The following is a 13,454-nucleotide window of genomic DNA, read 5'->3' on the forward strand; positions in this document are numbered from 1 at the left end:
ACTTTCAATTTTTTTGTCTCCAGATATATTTTCAAAGTATTTGACAATAAAAGAGAGAACTATATGACTATACCTTGAAGGGATTAAATAGGTCTTTTAAGGAAGATCTTTCAGAATTGGGGAAATGTCTACATGCTTATAAGTGGAGAAAAAGTAGATGGAGAGAGAGAGAGATTACAATTAATTTCGGTTGCAAGAAAGAAAATAACTGGACCAGAATCCAGAAGATAATAGTAAGAGAATAGCATAAAGGGCATAAGTGGGGTCTTGTTCTCTGAAGAGAATGAGAATTCTGATGGATGAAGACTCAAAATTTTGAAGTAAGGAGGAAGAAAATTGAGAAAACTAAAGTCAAATGGCACTGGTCTTTTCAGTAAAGTAAAATTCAAGACATCTGCTAAGAATAAAGGAAAGGAGTTGAGACTTGGTGAGAATTGAGGATTTAGAGCAGCTGTCATGGGGAGTGTGCCAAAAACAAAAGAAAATTAATTCATTGGAATAAATTACTTTCAATAGAATGTAAACAGTCAGTGTAAAAGAAAATGACTGTCTCATTTTTGTATTTGTATCATCAATGTCTAACACAATGTTCAACATACAGTTCAGTTGTTCAGTTGTTTTTCAGTCCTGTCTCTTTGTGACCCCATTTGGGGTTTTCCTGGCAAAGATACTAGATTGGTTTGCCATTTCCTTCTACAGCTCATTTTATAGATGAGGAAATAAAGTATCTAAGACTAGATTTCAATACAGGAAGATGAGTCCTTCTGACTCAAGCCAGTACTGTATTCATTGTGCCATCAAGTTGCCCTCAACAAATAGTAGGCACTTTATAAATATTTATTGATAAACTGATCAAGTGATCTTTTTTTGCATATAACAGGGTGGGGGAAATGCTGTCTAAGGATAAAAATTTAACCATACAAGAATTTCTGTCATTATAAACACCATAAGCAAAGGGTGAGAATGAACACATAACATGTTAATGGGGAGATTAGAGAAGAGGCTCCATAAATATGACCAAGAGAATGCTGAGAAGATTAAGAATGAGGGTGAGGACAAATGATGCAAATGATGATGGGGATGGAGATATTATTGGGAAAGCAAACAGAGGTGGAGATTGTAATGGTGACAGAAATGGAGATGATGATGTAATCAGCAGTGATGACAGAAAGGAGAGGAATTGAGGGAAATGATAATGATGATTTAGACAGTGGTTGTAACAGATAAAATGAGGTTGGGAGAAGAGATGAGAATGGAGATGGAGATGATAGGAAGGGATAGAAATGGAAATGAGGTTGAGATTGGGATAGTCAGAGGGATTGATTGGGCTTGATAACAGAATTAGCATTGGAGATAGGATGATAACAGGAATGAAGATGGAGTAAAATGCTGGGGTAGTGATGGAGATAGTGAGTAAGAAGCATGGTTATGAAGACAGAAGTAGAGATGCTTGTAGAGATGTATGTGAAAATGCAGAGGGATTTAAAAATGATTACAGGGTTTGATATGAGGACTGAATTTTGGAATGAGGATAGGGATGGAGATAGGGGAAGAAAGATGGTTACAGTTGGGATAAAGGGGGAAATAGGGGCAATTTTGAGGCAGAGAATGGGAATGGGAATACAATGGGAATGGGTTAAGGATGAAGGAATTGATATAAAAGAGATGAAGATGAGGAAAAAGGATGGATATGAAATTGGTGACAGGGACAGTTTGATTCAATTCAGTAAGAAATTATTAATTGCCAATCACTATAATGACCCCAGGAAGACAAATAAATGTCAAACTGTTCTTGCCCTCAAAAAGTTTATATTCCACTTTGAGAAACAGTATGCAAATATTAAGTATAAAATATATTCAAAAGTGAAAAAGTAATTGGAGAGGGAGATGGAGCACTAATAGTTGAGAGAAATCAAACAAGACTGTAAAAGGGAAAGATGATTAATCAAGCTAAGGATAGGTGACTACTAGTGCAAAAACATAGAAACAGAATATAGAATCTTAGTGTCATATATCTAGCACTGGAAGGGACCTTAGAAGCATCAAAGCCAAATCCTCTATTTTCAGATGAAGAAACTGAGGCACAAAGAGGTTAAATGATGTTCACAAGGTCACATGATTAATAAATGTTTGAAGTAGGATTTGAAACCAGGACTTCCTGACATCAAGTTGCCTCTGTAATAATTTCTTCCACCTCAATGCAATAGTATTTTTTAAAAACTCTCTAATGAACTTGTATCACTTTGTCTTTTGTTGATCAGTGAATGTATTTTTTCGCCCTATTATGTTATGTTTCATTAGAGAAAGAACCGCATCTTATTTAAAATGTAAAAAATTACCTAAAATGTACATTTCACCAACCCAACTCCCTCCCCTTCTAGAAAAGACTTTGCCCATCATAGGTTTCCATGTGTCATTGATGGCATAAGAAATTAAATAGGAATTTTGGGGAAAGCTGAAAGTGATCCACAAAGCTCAGCAGATGCCACAAAGCCAATGACCAAATACTTAATGTAAATTTTACAATAAAGTACTAAATACACCCATAAAAGAAAAAGAAAAAAAACCAGACGTCTTTTCTGATTTGAAGATAGAGCCAAAAATGTTTTATGGATTTTCCAACTGGTGGGGTGCCATGCCCCTAAACTCTTCTCTGCACCAAAATGTGAAAGGGATAACTGTATCCCTTCTCTCTGCATACTAAATACTCACTATTTGCTTAATTAAATGATCATATCCAAAGGCCATTGATTAAGGCATCAATATCAATATGAATGGGGGCAGTTAGGTGGCACAGTGAATAGAGTACCAGCCTTGAATTCAGGAGGACCCGAGTTTGAATCTGTTCTCAGACACTTAACACTTCCTAGCTGTGTGACTCTGCGTGAGTTACTTAACCCCAGCCTCAGGAAAAAAAAAAATATATATATATATATATGAATGGAAGTCTCTGATGATATTCCTCGGGGCTTTCTGCCGAGCCCAATTTTAACTAATCAGAATTTTTGACAATGACTTGGAAGAAGACAGAATGTCATAGTTTGTAACAACTGGTCTTAGCTCACTTTTCTAACTTGTACTGATATGTATAGGTTGGGTTCCTTTAGCAACAGAAGGTGCCAGGGATTACTGTCGGTAGCTATCCTACTAATACAAGAAGTCACAAAACCCCACAAGTGTGTTAAAATCAGCAAATAAACTGTTAGCTTTTTAGAAAAGACAATTTAAAAAAAAACAATTCAACATACCGAAAATAATAGTTACAACAGAGTCATGTGTACAGAGATGACAGTTGAGTTCATGGAAATTGATAAAATCACCAAGAGACAGAGTATAGAAAGAGATCCCAGGACCAAGCTCTGGGATACACCTATACATTAAACACATGAATAATGATACTTTCAAAAAAGGTTGAGATGGAATGGTCACACTGGTTAGAGGACAGCCAAAAGAGAACAATATCATGTCTCATCTTTTTTCCCTTTTGATCTTTTTTTTTTTCTTTCACAGCTGTAGCTATTTTCGAAATATATTTTCAATGATAGTACATGATGGAGGAAAGGCTACATAGGAGGAGGCTGAGGGCAACAGGGCTTAATCAAGAAGGATAAAAACAGAAAAGGTCACTGAATTAAACAGAAGAGATAATAGGTGACTTTAGAGAGAAATAGTTTCTATAAAGTGACCAAACTGCAAAAAGATGAAAAGTGAGGGGGAGGTAGAAAATTAAGGTAAGGAGTATGGGAAGCTTTTTCCAGAAGTTTCACTAAAAAAGAGATGGGAGATGTAAAATAATAGCTATAGGATGGACATGGGGATGGATACAGAGATGAGGAGACATAAGGATAAGACATTGACTATGGCATTGGTAAAGATAGGGGTATAGATGCCATTCAGATAAAGATGATGATGGAGATAAATATAAAGAAGGAGACTTTAGGGTTGACAGCAAACTAGGAAATACTCAGTGTGCCTCACTCCCTCAGATTTTGTAACAGTATAAACACTTTTCCCTACCTCCAGTCCTATGACTCAGGATGTATCAGGAATTGCCAGAGATAAGATCAGTTAGCAGAATACATGCAGTAGTCATAGAGAAGGGTGTTAGGCCATGCCCAGACCCATAAAAAGGACCTAGGCTAGGAATCTTAGAGTCATCTTTGATATCTCCCTTTCCTCTCAGCCATGCATCTGTCACCAAGTCTTGCAAATTCAACCCCTCCCATCTATCCTTTCCTTTCCATTCCTATGACCACCATCTATTGTAAACCAGGGTTCTAATCTGGATATTTTGAAACCATAGCAGGGAAAACAAATTTTTTTTCTGACTTCATATTAATTTTTGCAAGTTTTACTTCAGCTTTAAAGTTGCAAAAGTAGTTTAGGAACATAAAGATTTCTTTAACAAAAAAAAAAAAAAAAAAGCTTTGTATTTTCAAAGTATATACTCTTGCAAAACTTTGCACTCCAAATTTTTCTCCTCCCTCCACCCACTTCTCCCCTAGTTAGTAAGGAATCCAATATATGTTAAGCATGTGCAATTCTATTCTTCAATTATCATGCTGCACAAGAAAAATCAAATCAAAAAGGAAGAAATTGAAAAAGAAAGAAAAAAGCAAGCAAACAATAACAAAAAAAGTGAAAATACTTTATTGTGATCTGCATTCAGGTCCTATAGTTCTCTTTATGGATACAGATGGTTCTTTCCATCATAAATCTGTTGGAATTGGCCTGAATCACCTTATTGTTGAAAAAAGTCACATCCATCAGAGTGGATCATCACATAATCTTGTTGCTGCTGTGTAATGATGTTCTCTTGGTTCTATCACTTTATTTAGCATCAGTTCATGTAAGTCTCTCTAAGACTAAATTATCCTGCTGCTCTTTTCTTATAGAAAAATAACATTCCATAACATTCATATACTATAACTTATTCAGCCATTCCTGAACTGATGAGCATCTGCTCAATTTCCAATTCCTTACCATTTCTAAAAGAGCTGCTACAAACATTTTTGCACATGTGAGTCCTTTACCCTTTTTTATGATCTCTTTGGGATACAAACCCAGTAGAGACACTACTGGGTCAAAGGCTATGCACAGTTTGATAGCCCTTTGGGCATAGTTCCAAACTGCTCTCCAGAATGGTAAGATCATAACATAAAGATTTCATTGTATGTAACTTTATTCATTTAAAAAATGAAAAAAAAAATAAAAAATGGATAGCTGACATATGAAATATGATAACTTATACTAAAATAACTTAAATTTAGAGAGATAGGTAGGTAAACAGAGCATTAGTCCCAGAGTTTAAAAGATAACAATACAAATCGTGTATTTCATATTTCATATTCTGGGTCTGACACATGCTCAAGAGTCAGTCTGACATTTACTCTGGGTCTGATACATGCTTGAGACTCCAAGCAATTCTATAAGACTCTATGTGATTGATGAGTTGCCAGCTGGCTTCTGTGGGTGAGGTTTCCAATTGAGAGTTCTCCACATTGATGAAATAACAAGTCTAGACCAGTACCAGCACCCACTCCAAAATAATAAACTTGTTCATCTAATTGATTATTAAATGTTAATTAAATCAATTCATTTGTTTATAATTAATTAATGATATCAATTAATGTAACTGCTGAACTTTAAGGCATTTCAAATGTCTTATTTATGAGAAGCAAATAAACTGAGAATGTAAGAAATTATCTCTGTTATAATAAAAGTAAAACTCTGCTTTATCTGAGTCAGCCCTGTAAAATTATGTAAAATCATCAATAAAATGTCTCCTTTGATCTACAAACCCAAATGGTCTTGCATTCTCTTGGAGCAAGATAAGCTTTCTTGGAGGAAGTCATGACCCTGGCAAGATTTCACATACACTCGAGATTCCCCTTAGACTCATGTATAAAATGGGTCTTCAGAAAATGACTCTTTGCCGATCACTTCTCTCTTGAGAATGATATGCCTTCCAAGAGAATCCCTCTTGGTTTTTTTTTTGTTTGTTTGTTTTTTTGGTTTTGTTTTGTTTTTTAACAATAAAGCTTCTTTTGCCATACCCTTTGGGTTTAGCAAAATTCCTTCTTCCAAACTTGTGCCTTGGACAGCTGAACCTCACCCATTCCTGCCTAACCTCTTCTTCGGTACTCTCAGCCCTCATCAATAATAGCACAAAGTTATTAGACTTTCTGGATTTATGTTTTCCAGTGAAAAGCAGATACAGAAAGTATGTATTTTCAGAAAAGGAATTAAGAAAAAACTGGATGCCCAATTGATAAAAGTCAAAGGATATGAACAGGCAGTGTTCAGATGAAGAAATCAAAGCTATCCATAGGCCTATGAAGAAATGTTCTAAATCACTTTTGATTTGATTGCACATTAAAACCACTCCAAAATACTATCTCACACCTATCAATAATAAAAAAAGAAAAGGATAAATGTTGGAGCTGATGTGGGCAAATTAGGCCACTAATATACTATCGGAGTTCAGGGCATTTAATCTTGCGTTTTGCAATTTGTGCTTTACACTTCTTTAGTGGCAAACACTTTGTCAGATGGAAGATGAGATTGTAATAAGCCCCTTTTTGCTTTTTCTTCCTCTGTGAGTCTCTGATTGTTTTTGTGGTCAATACTGTTCTACACATACATTATCACATAGCATCATCAATAAATTTTTTTCCCCAAGAAACTGGGACAATTTATTTTTGTCCTTTGTGGTTTTTGTTTTTTAGCTTCTTGAAATATAGCTCTAAAAAAGACAGACTTTTTTTTTAAAGGCCCATTGTGTTTTAAAAGGAGCTACTTAGCTCCACCTTAATATCCAAATCATACTAGGATTTCATTGAGTGCCAAATAATAGCTACAACCCAAGCCTCGGTGGCTCATTGTTTAGATTTTTAGGGCTTAGAATGAGTGTAAATAGCAATTGTTTTCTGTTTTGGCCAGAAACTTACAGGCTTCCCCTCCAAGATTGATATCTTTATAATGTTAATTGAGGCATCTTTTGTCTCAACTCTTACCCAGCTCTTAGTCACTGAATAGGTGTGGCTCCAAACAAACTGAGATCTAGGGAAGACTTTAATTTAGAAAGACAAAATTACCCACTTCATCCTGGGCCACTATGGATTGTTTTGACCTTTGTCTCTTGACTTTGTCTTGATACTGAATTCCTATGTCTCCAGAGGAGAGGATGAGGCTGACAACTCTGCCCATTTAAATCCAAGTTAATAGGACTTTAGTCCTTTTCAAGAAGGAATAACAACAATAGGATCATGGAATGTTAAGGATAAAAGAAATTTCAGAGAACATCTGATCACAAAACAATGAATTCTCAGAGTCTGAAAGAATTTTACTGGAAATTTCAATCAGCCTATAGCTGAAAAAGAAATTCACTTACTCACTGGGCAAGAATGTTGTAGGTAATAAGGGAAAGGAAAGGGGGAACCCCATTTGTCGGCGCATAGATCCCATGAGGCGCAGTGTCCCATGTAAAATGAATTTACAGGCCCGAAAACCTAGATTGAGAAATAAAAGGTTTAGTGTAGGAATTTGGAAGTAAAGCTCAGTTAGAAAAACACCAGGGCCAAAGGTGGCCATTGGCAGGCAGGCACCCTTATATGGCTGAAAGGATACCACGTATTGGCTGGGAGGGCTCCGGCAAAGAGGGCATTCCAGCTTGTTTCTTTTATACCTAGAAGATGATGGGAGGTACCCAGTTCTGGCGGGCTTTTCAGTTAGCTCAGATCAGGTGAGGGCTGGGGGAAGCTGAGCTGAGGGTGGGGGCTGGGCCCGGATATTCAAAGGGTGCCTTTGACAAGGATTTGTGAATCAAGGTCAGTCATGGGTTGGGCAATTAGGAATCTTAAAGGGACCCCAACCCTCATCATAGGGATAGTATATGTATGGAAATAACTAAGATATGTAGATAGATAGATAGATAGATAGATAGATAGATAGATAGATAGATATAGATATTTATAATGAATTCCCTTTACATGGCACCTGACAAGTGGTCATTCAATGTTTCCTTGGAAGACCCTCAAGAGAAGAGGAATCAAACATCTTCCAAAGTAGTATATTTTTCCTATTTCTGTACTCTATGACCAAGGAGAACAAGTTAACCCTTTTCCAAAGCTCTTCAAATAGTTGAAAGATAACTATTTTGCTTCTCTTCAGTGACTTCTCCAGGCTAAATATGCCCAGTTCCTCCATCCTATGACCTTTGGGAATTTTGACATCCTGGTTGTCTTTTTCTGAATACCATCCAGTTAAATGCAACATTCTAGATATAACCAGTCCAGGACAGAGTGCAAGAGGACACATCACCCTCCTGGTCTTGGATATGTGCCATCTTTAATGATGCCTAAGATTGCATTAACTTTGGGGGCTGTCTCATACAATTGATTTTCTGAATTTACAATCCATTAAAACAGAGGTGTCCAAATTAAGGCCCTCTAATACTCTTGAGTATAGCAAAAAATAAATGCAATTGGGAAATGTTTAACAAAATAAATTTTAAAATACCATTTAGCATAATGTTAACTTGTGGTTTTCTAAATCAATATGTGGTCTGCAGGAGTCTATTTCTCTTTTGAGCTTGATATTATTACTCTAAAGCACTCAGGTATTCTTCATACAGATTTCTTTCTAGCCAACCTGATGGCGGTTGAGATCCCTTTAAGATTCCTTTCTAATTGCCCAACCCATGGCTGACCTTGATTCACAAATCCTGGTCAAAGGCACCCTTTGAATATCCGGGCCCAGCCCCCACCCTCAGCTCAGCTTTTCCCAGCCCTCACCTGATCTGAGCTAACTGAAAAGCCCACCAGGAACTCTGAACTGCCCACAATCTTATGGGTATAAAAGAGGTAAGCCAGAACTCCCTCTTTGCAGGAGCCCTCCCACCAACACATGGTATCCTTCCAGCCATGTAAGGGTTCCTGCCCTCCCAGCGGCCACCTCTGGCCCTGGCGTCTTTCTAACTGAGCTTTACTTCCAAATTACTACAATAAACCTTTTATTTCTCAATCTAGGTTTTCGGGCCTGTAAATTCATTTACAGGGGACACTGCGCCTCATGGGATTATCTTATTATTTATGCGGCCGAGAAATGGGGTTCCCCCTTTCCTTTCCCTCATTAAACCTGTCTCCAACAATGATGTTGATTTATTGAAAACAAGTCTAAAATTTTACATTTGTCTCTATTAAATTCTACCACATTAGATTAAGATCAGTATTTAACCTGTCAAGATTATTTTGGATCCTGACTATGGCATCCAATGTGATAACTATCCCTACCAGACTTGCACTATCTGCACACCTGGAAAGCACACTACTTCACACATGCCATGAGAAGCAACATGCCTATAGTGAATGGATTACTAGAATAAGAGCCAAGAAAGATCCAGAGTTGAGCCTTCCTGTGACATTTGTTAGCTATGTCATCTATAAAATGAGGGGGATTAGGAGCAATGAGATGATGGAGTAGATAGACTACTAAACCTGCTGTTTTCAACAGCAAGGTGACTCAGGTCAGTTTCAAGGGTCTTGTGATGGATGGAGGGAGCCATCTGAATCCTGAAGGAGGCCTTTGGGGGAACTAAGTATGGCTCACTTGTATTTTCACTTCTTGTTGTTGTTTGCTTGCATTTTTTGCTCATTTTTTTCCTTTTTGAATTGATTTTTCCTGTGCAGCATGATATTGTGGAAACATGCCTAGAAGAATTGCACATATTTAACATATATTGGATTATTTGTTAGGAAAAGGTGGAGAGAAGGGAGGGGAAAATTTTGACACACAAGGTTTTGCAAGGGTGAATGCTGAAAATTATTTATGCATATGTTTTGAAAATAAAAGGCTTGGGGCAGCTATGTGGCACAGTGGATAGAGCACCAGCCTTGAATTAAGGAGGACCCGAATTTAAATCTGGTCTCAAACACTTAACACTTCCTAGCTGTGTGACCCTGGGCAAGTCACTTAACCCCAGCCTCAGGAAAAAAAAAAATTAAAAAAAAAAAAAAAGGCTTTAATTAATAAAAAATTGAAAGAAAAAATCATCTTAAGAAATCATAAAAGAAAAAAGAAAAAGAATACAAGCCCTGGAGTCAGAAGTAACTGTTGAAATCTGAACACTTGACACAACAGCTGTGTGACTCTGGGCAAGTCATTTAACCCTGATTACCTTACTCCTACTCCCCCAAATAAGAAGGATTATACTAGAAGTCGACTCTAAAGTCCCTTCCAGTTCCAAATTTATGATCTTAATATCATATGTCATTAATCCTCTCTGAAATTCAGTTTCCTTATTTATAAACTGGGGATAGTAATAATTCTAACCCCTACCTCACAAAGTTAATGCTAGATTTTTTTGTGATGTATGAGTGAAATAATGTATAACTCTTGTGAAATCCATTATCCAGAGCATCTAGAAATACTGGATTCACAGAGAGAATCCAATCTTAGAAATTTAGAAAAAACCCCAAAAACTTTATATCTCTTTGGTTCGTTGCTTTTGGAGGAAAAAAAACAAACAAACAATTCCTACGGTACTCAGGCTGTAGTTCATATTGTTATGCCACAGTACTCAGTTTCCATAATTATCCTGACCCAGTCCTGACTCAGTTTCTCTGCTTCAGCTCAAAGCTCAGTCCTGAAAAACTTCCCCTCCCTCTTTATTAGAATATTTGATAAGGATAAAAGATCTTATGTTTTAGAACATCAGAATGCCTCTCCCCATCTCTGGGGTGCCTCCCCCCCATGCTTCCCCTCACCCTGTCAGAATGGGTTCTCAGAGTTCCGTTCCTGCTCTCAGCACCCTGACTCTGCCCCCGCCTTAGTCTACCCCTTGAGTCTGAGCCACGTGTATATGGATCATTGAGAACTCTGATTGTTTGCTGGTTTCTTGGAGATGATAGTCTCATTTAGCCCTGGGACCAAACCATGCATCCATTTGGTCCCAGTAAATCTCTCCCTTTAAATAAATTATTAAATACTCTCTAATCTCTTTTTTTTTTTTAATTTTTTAAAATTAATTTTATAATTATAAATTTTTGACAGTATATATGCATGAGTAATTTGTTTTATAACATTATCCCTTGTATTCATTTTTCCAAATTTTCCCCTCCCTCCCTCTACCCCCTCCCCTAGATGACGGCAATCCCATACATTTTACATGTGTCACAGTATAGCCTAGATACAATATATGTGTGTAAATCCCATTTTCTTGTTGCACAATAAGCATTAGATTCCGAAGGTATAAGTAACCTGGGTAGATAGACAGTAGTGCTAACAATTTACACTCACTTCCCAGTGTTCCTTCTCTGGGTGTAATTGTTTCTGTCCATCATTGATCAACTGGAAGTGAGTTGGATCTTCTTTATGTTGAAGATACCCACTTCCATCAAAATACATCTTCATACAGTATTGTTGTTAAAGTGTATAATGATCTTCTGGTTCTATTCATTTCACTCAGCATTAGCTGATGTAAGTCTCTCCAAGCCTCTCTGTATTCCTCCTGCTGGTCATTTCTTACAGAACAATAGTATTCCATAACTTTCATATACCATAATTTACCCAACCATTCTCCAATTGATGGACATCCATTCATCTTCCAGTTTCTAGCCACTATGAAAAGAGCTGCCACAAACATTTTGGCACAGACAGGTCCCTTTCCCCTCCTCAGTATTTCTTTGGGATATAAGCCCAGTAATACTCTCTAATCTCTATCTCGCCTCAGTTTCTCTGGCATTACATTTTGGAGGTCCCACCAAGATGTTAGAAAATGAGCAGGATTAGAGATAAGAGACTTTCAGGTCTTCCCCCTTGAGCCTCAGGGTGGCTTCGGATCTGAGTTCTTGGCCTGGAGAGGCTGATCTCCTGGAATTTTTTTTTCCAGAGCCTCCAGGAAAGAGAGCAGTTTCCAGACACAATAGCCTGAGGGGAATGATATCCTCTGGATGTAGGGGACCCTACCTGGTGTCTAAGACACATCTGTGTACCAGTTGGCACAATTCTGGGCATTCCAGAGTATAAATCTAGGTGTCTTTTTTAAAGGCACCCTCTGCAAAAAAAAAAAAAAAAAAAAAAGAAGAAGAAGAAGAAGAAGAAGGAAGAAGAAGAAGAAGAAAGAAGAAGAAGAAGAAGAAGAAGAAGAAGAAGGAAGAAGAAGAAGAAGAAGAAGAAGAAGAAGAAGAAGAAGAAGAAGAAGAAGAAGAAGAAGAAGAAGAAGAAGAAGAAGAAGAAGAAGAAGAAGAAGAAGAAGAAGAAGATGCTTTGTATGCATTCTGGGAGGGAAGACTCTGGAGTGACAACTTCCCTTAGGGCTGGTCTAAAATTTTCAGATATCCCCTGGTCTGAGTTAAATGTTTTGTTTTATGTTGTAATTGCTCAGTCAACGTCTGTGTTTTGTGTGAGTTGTTTGTCTGTCACTTGTTTCTGACTTGTTTGGTTCAAAGCTCTGCTAAATTAAGAAATTTGGGAATTGGTTGTTTCAATGTTGCAATTGTACTTAGTAAGAAATTTGCTTATGATTTTAAACTTAAAAACAGGTACTCAGGTAGTTTAAATTCAGATGTGGCTTAAATGGAGCTATCTTAGATAAGATCTGCAGAGAACAAAAGTTTATGCTAATTGCCTTGAACTCAGACTGGAGAAAACATCTGATTAGAAATTTTAGGATGATTTTTAGAAAATAATTTACTATTGCCTTTGCATGCCAGATTTGTTCTGAATATTCTTTTGGGCAGTTTTAAAATTGTGGGAAATAATTTTACTATTGCCTTTGCAGGCTAGATTTGGTTATCTTTGAATGTAAGATCTTAACTTGTTGGAGTGAAGTTCTGTTAACTAACTTGAAAGGGGTCAAGTCCAGACTGTCTTTTCTAAAGACTTCACATTGGCCAAGTTGGAGCTTTGGAAAAGTCCACTAGGAAGGGCGGTGGCCTGGTGAAATCATCACCCCCACCTTCATCCCACTAAAGGTTGGGTGGGGTAGGGATCTTTTGTCTTTAGAGGTGAAGATTAAACTCACCCCCACTGCTCTCTGGTACTCCAGTTACAGACCCGGACTACCTAGTTAAGCCTGGGGGCAGTTTAGCTCGCCTTCCCTCCCCCCTGCCTCTTGAGAGGTGGAGTGGGGAGAGGGGGAAGAGCAGCCACATGGAATTCTCCCCACACTAAGTGTGCTCAAGCCTCTTTCTGCAGAGTCTTGACTTTGGCAAAAGATTTCAAGAGATAGGCCTGATTTTAAGTTAACTGATTGATAATTTGGTAGGGCTATTTCTAAAGGTTGAAAGGATATTTTTAAGAATCTTTCAGATTCTTTTCTGTAGAATTGTGTTTTCTGTATAAGTTTAATTAATTGTATCCCGAGGTTATGCCCATCATTTAAAGGGTTTCTGAAAGTAATAGTTTTTCCTTGTCCTTTTGAAAATGTTTGTTAAATATGAAAGATAACTTGT

The sequence above is a fragment of the Sminthopsis crassicaudata genome, chromosome 1 (genome assembly GCF_048593235.1).
Source record: "Sminthopsis crassicaudata isolate SCR6 chromosome 1, ASM4859323v1, whole genome shotgun sequence".
In the NCBI taxonomy this organism is placed as follows: Eukaryota; Metazoa; Chordata; class Mammalia; order Dasyuromorphia; family Dasyuridae; genus Sminthopsis; species Sminthopsis crassicaudata.